Source organism: Chiloscyllium punctatum, chromosome 50 (assembly GCF_047496795.1).
Source record: "Chiloscyllium punctatum isolate Juve2018m chromosome 50, sChiPun1.3, whole genome shotgun sequence".
Lineage (NCBI taxonomy): Eukaryota > Metazoa > Chordata > Chondrichthyes > Orectolobiformes > Hemiscylliidae > Chiloscyllium > Chiloscyllium punctatum.
Window position 1 is genome coordinate 50,915,356 of NC_092788.1, and position 5,939 is coordinate 50,921,294.

General features: G+C 42.1%; 1 non-coding gene across 1 annotated transcript; it reads right to left on the reverse strand.

The window, feature by feature from the left end:
• Positions 1–3,291: 3,291 nt before the first annotated feature.
• On the reverse strand, positions 3,292–3,373 carry trnas-acu (transfer RNA serine (anticodon ACU)). Its single transcript has one exon. It is a non-coding gene; the product is annotated as a tRNA-Ser (tRNA).
• Positions 3,374–5,939: the final 2,566 nt, after the last annotated feature.

Genomic DNA, 5,939 nt, shown 5'->3' on the forward strand with positions numbered 1-5,939 from the left:
CTCCCTGCTCCAGGCCAACTGAAGCTGCTCCAAATGAGGTGGGATCTTGCATTCGGATGTGCCAATGCTCCCTGCTGCTCCAGGTGTGGTTGGAACTCCCAGACGGATGCCAAAATGCTCCCTGGTCCACGTCAAAAGACGCGGTTCCAGATGAAGTGGGAGCTCCCATCCCTGGCGGCACACATACGTCTATACCATCATAAAAATACTGCCCACTCAACATTTCCACCACTGGAACCATTGGTGGACTATCCACATCATGAGAAGCTAATATTATTTTTAGTCACCACCGAATCATTATTTCCAAAAGTCATTCTTTCTTAAACCTGACTTAGCATGTGCATACTGCAGTCAATCCGAAGTAAGATAATGGTGCTAATTGATCTATGCTTAATAAACATTACATCCTATTTTTCATGTTGAGTAACTGCGAGTTAGCAAGGACAATGTTTATATTGAAATCACACTTTTATTCCAGGTGAGAGAATGTGGTTTGCATTATTTAAAATGAACTTGTTCACTGTGTAAAATGTCCAAATAAATCTCAATTTCAAAACAAAATTGGTAACGTTGTCATTTATCTTAAAATGTGATGTCTTCTTCTTTCAACCAGACGGGTATTATAACGAAAAGTCTATTAATGATATGCGTATAAAGATACTTTAAATCGCAAGGTTTGTGAAGGTTTGTAGCTCAGGTTGAGGTTTAGGGTTTAGGTTTGCTCGCTGAGCTGTAGGTTTGATATCCAGACGTTTCATTACCTGGCTCGGTAACATCATTAGGGGGATCTCCAAGTGAAGCGAAGCTGTTGTCTCTTGCTTTCTATTTATATCTTTCTCCTGGATGGGGTTCCTGGGGTTTGTGGTGATGTCATTTCCGGTTTGTTTTCTGCGGGGTTGATAGATGGCTTTTTGATCTATGTGTTTGTTTATGGCATTGTTGTTGGAGTGCCAGGCCTCTGGGAATTCTCTGGCGTGTCTTTGTTTAGACTGTCCTAGGATCAATGTGTTGGCCAAGTCGAACCGGACTACCAAAAATCCATAAACCAGGTGCCCCCTCAGACCCATAGTCTCATTACCCAGAGCACCAAATTACAGACTGGACAAAGAACTACACGCAAGACTGAAGTACCTCATAGAAGTTTCACAGCACTCCATCCACTCCACCCAGGAATTCCTAAAAATCATCAAAAACACCAAAGTAGAGGAAGGGAAGCAATGGTCTCATTCGACATAATAGCACTGTTCACCTTCATCAACATCGACCTGGCAAAGGAAACACACTTTTAGAAGAGACCATCACACACACCAACCACCATCAATCACATTACCAACGAAAACATCATGAAGCTTGTGGATCTGTGCCTCACCACCCACTACACTTTCAACAACATCGTCTACAAACAAACCCCCAATGGCCCACCCATAGGACCTCCGCTATCAGGATTCAGAGCAGAAGCGGTAATGCAAAGACTAGAACAAACAGTCCTAGAAACAATCAAACCAAAATCTGGGTCCGCTACGCAGATGACACCTTTGTCATCACAAAACGAAACAAGATAGTAAAGACATTTAACATCATCAACAACACTCTCACAGGCATAAAGTTCAACAAGGAAGAAGAATCCGACAACAAACTCGCATTCCTGAATGACACAGTAGAAAGAAAGGACAACGGAGAACTACAAACCTGCGTATGCAGAAAACCGACAAACACTGACCAAATACTTAACTACACCAGCAACCATCCCATCACACACAAACGAAGCTGCGTCAGAACAGTATTCCAACGAGCCAACAGACACTGCAGCACAGACGAACTTCGGAAAACAGAGGAAAACCACCTTTACAATGTATTCGAGAAGAACAGATACTCAAAAAATACAGTCCACACTTTCCTCAAGAACAAACCACGACAAGCAGACCAAACACAGCCAGAAACCATAACCACCTTACCATACATCAAAGAAGTTTCAGACATGACAGCCAGACTACTAAGACCCCTCGGAATCCTAGTAGCACACAAACCCACCAACACTCTCAAACAAAAACTAACAAACTTAAAGAACCAGAACAATCCAAAGACAAAACCAACGTCATCTACAAAATTCCATGCAAGGACTGTCACAACTACTACGTAAGACAACAGGAAGAAAGTTAGCCACCAGGATATACGAACACCAGCTCGCCAAAAAAAGACACGACCTTCTCTCCCTCGTAGCCCTACACACGGATTAATAATACCACCATTTCTACTGGGACAACACATCTATCCTGGGACAGGCTAATCAAAGTCACGCCTGAGAATTCATAGAGGCCTGGCACTCCAACCACAACGCCATAAACAAACACATAGATCGAGATGCCATCTATCAACCCCTCAGAAAACGAACAGGAAATGACATCACCACAAACCCCAGGAACCCCATCGAGGAGAAAGATATAAATAGAAAGCAGGAGACAACAGATTCTCTTCACTTGGAGGTCGCCACTGATGATGATGTTACCTAGCCAAGTAATGAAACGTCTGAATATCAAAGCTACAGCTGAGCAAGCAAACCTTCACCCTACATTTTAAATTATTTTTCATGTTTATGTTGCATGAATCTGCGGTCATTGGTCCACAGTTTAGTTTCACTCCCTAAAGATATCATGCTGATTTCTCCAGTTGTTCATAGTTCAATGTGATGCATCCAGTGTGTGTATAACGAGAGGGAGCTTGCTTCCCACATCTTGTGTTTATCTGTGCCTTATGTCCAGCATTCATCAATGACGAGAGCAAGGGGCGAGGGCGAGACCAATGTGTCAGCCTTTCCGTGCCCATGCACGGCACCAACATTGGCAATTCTCCACTGTGCATTTACAGCCAGTTCTCAGTGCCCCTACACACACGCCCTGCCCCTTTGAAGTATCGCCATCATTTTGTGCTGTCTCGCTGTGCTCTTCTCACCAGGATGAATTACTTCTCCTCAAACTCCTTCAGATTTCATCTGACAAAACGTTCATTAAGAATTCCTTTGCATAGACATGCACTTCGCAGCTCTCGTTATTTGATTTTCCTGGATGTCTTTCATACGAAAAAACGTTCACAGCAACTTGATTTGCAAAAGGAAACTGCGCTCCCTTTCATTATATCAATGCAACCTACATTTCAATACAGTTTAGTCAACAGGCTCAAACCATTCTTGGAAATTTTGGAATAGCGTCAATGCATATAAACTGACCATTAGCGTTCCAATACGACAGCTGTGATCATCTGAAAACAGCACCACGGAAATGCCATTGATGACAGCGACGAGAGTGGGATTCGAACCCACGCGTGCAAGGCACGACGGATTAGTAATCCATCGCCTTAACCTCTCGGCCACCTCGTCACAGACCCAGGGGCAGCTCTGACCTTATGAATAATTGAATTGGGTAAATTATGCAGAGCAGCAGATATTTCTCCCTGGTGTTGGTAAAATGATATTTAACATAGTACGGTTCCAAGACTGTGGTCTGACCCCTGGGTTGTGGGGCAAGTGCACTCCCACTGTCACACAATGCACACAGTGATCTGAACAAAAATGAGGAAATGAATATGTAACAAGGTCTGTTGAATTCTGTGAAGATTTGAAGTCAACGGAATGAAGAACCCGAGACAGGTGGAGGTGTTCTTTCAATAAAGAGTTGAATAGAGCTCTTAAGGATAGTGGAATCAAGGGTTATCGGGATAAGGCAGGAACAGGATACAGATTGAGGATGTTCAGGCCATGATAATAATGAATGGTGGTGCTGGCTCGAAGGCAGAATGGCCTACGCCTGCACCTGCTGTAAATTGTCTATTAAATTGCCTGTGAGGAATTGTTTTCCAGACTGGAGGAGAGTGCATAGTGCTCAATGTCATTATTCGGAACACCTAACTTCCGCTCAGATGTTTTTGACACGCACTTGTGTACAGAACAGACAATTTCAAAATCCAAAATAAGGCTAAACTGACAATTGAAGGCAACAATGCAAAAACCTTGATCTGTATCATTTTCCTGCACTGTGCGACACCAAGTCACTGTATGATCACAGCAACACAGTGAGCAAGTGTCAGAAGGAAAATGAGTGCAGTGCCAGTGCGCATGCGGGGAGCAGCAGGTGACACATGGGGAAGTGCATTTCCCACAACAGGAACACTTCCCAAACAACGGACTGAGGTGGAAGAATTCAGAGGGGGTTTACATTTTGAAATTTGATGCCAGAGACACAATGGAGACCTGTCATTGAGTCTGTTAAAGTGAAGATTTTAAGATTTCTACAGATGCAAAACAAAATAAAAAGCTCATGGGTTAGTGAAGGCAAAAGATGAAATTGTACATTTCATCAATCTACCCATCTTTACAATGAGTACCTCACCACTTTCCTCACTCAGGGACTGAACCACTGGTGAAGATGATCATATAATCCCCGTTACTAGCCATGGAATCAGAGAAACTCGGTTTCCCAAACGTTAAGGTAAAACCAGGAATGTGGAGGTAAGCATTAATGTGTTGCTCCTGTGCTGAAGGTGGCCAGTACACGGTATCTCTGTTTCAGTATAGTGGGCTGTGCTGTGCCGAAGGATTAATTTGAGCCTCACATGGAGCAGCTTCAATTTGTCGTCGTGTTGAGGGATACGGACAGAAGGTGATATTGAGCAAAGCCAAGTTTATGGGAAAATACCCGTGTTTGTGGATTGAGAAACAACCTCTTCTGGATAATGACTCCTTGATCTACAAACATACTGCAAGTATCTAAAACTTGAAGAGACATGTGTGTAGAGAGAGCCGAAAGTGATTTTTCAGCAGATGGATAACGTTTCCCATGTGCACTGCGTTAAATTCCGGGAAAATAGATGTTGAACTGGTTTCATGTTTCACAGTTTGTTGCAAAAACACAAAGGTTGTTGCAATAATAAACAAAGAAGTCACATAGGACCGTTTGAATATTTTATTGAACTGAATTTTGGTCTGAGCATATTTTATCTTAACTGGCGTGCTGCAGAGAAGTACAGAGGGTTAACAATACAAAAGGACAGAGTCTTCTTGGTGGATTTCTTGGGTGGAGTTAAGAATGTACGAAATATACATAACATCATGTGAATGTGGTCAAGTCTTTAAAGTAGGTGTTGCATCTCCAAGTGACGATTCAATTCCGACTCATTAGGATATCACTTCCGTCTGCAGTTATTTTACGACATCAACTCCATTTTCAGAGTTTCACCTTGAACAATACGCCACACCTTACCACTCCATGAACTTGTTATACTCAATCTTATTCAGTTGTACGTGTTCATGAAATATCTTTGTGTCTGAAGTCAACAAATTCTAAATTGTCACGCAACCAAACTGACTTTCACTCAATGGTATATTCTCTCCTTGTCCGTTTGATCGGGCATCTTTTGAAACACTCTGAAGTCAGCTTCTACGTTTTATTTCTGGAAAGTCGTTCATGATTTAAGTAACTCTATTGAGTGGAAGAAACTCTCATCCAAACTTTTCTTCATCATTCACTAATGGTTTTCAAGCTCTAACTAAAGTTATCTGTTCACTAGAAAGAGGGACTTTCCCCGATTTACTCATTCAAACCTCGCGTTATGTGAAAATCTCATTTGTTTACATCAAACTTGCGTGTTTGTGCATCCAGCATTTCCAAATCTCGTGAATAAACTCCTCCATTCTTTCTATATTCCCGTTTGTATCCTTTCTGATATTGTTATGTCTCAGTAAACAACGTCACTTGGCTTTCTAATATCTTGCTATCCAGGAAACAGCGTCTGTGCCCTTTCTAACTTCTTCACATGTTTTTGGTGAAGAATGAGGACAAGGATTACACACAATGTTCCCACTGAGAGTGACAAAAAGATTTTACAGTTACGCTATGAACTCTTTGCTTTTTAAATATGACGCCTCTATTTATAGACTCCAATAAGGT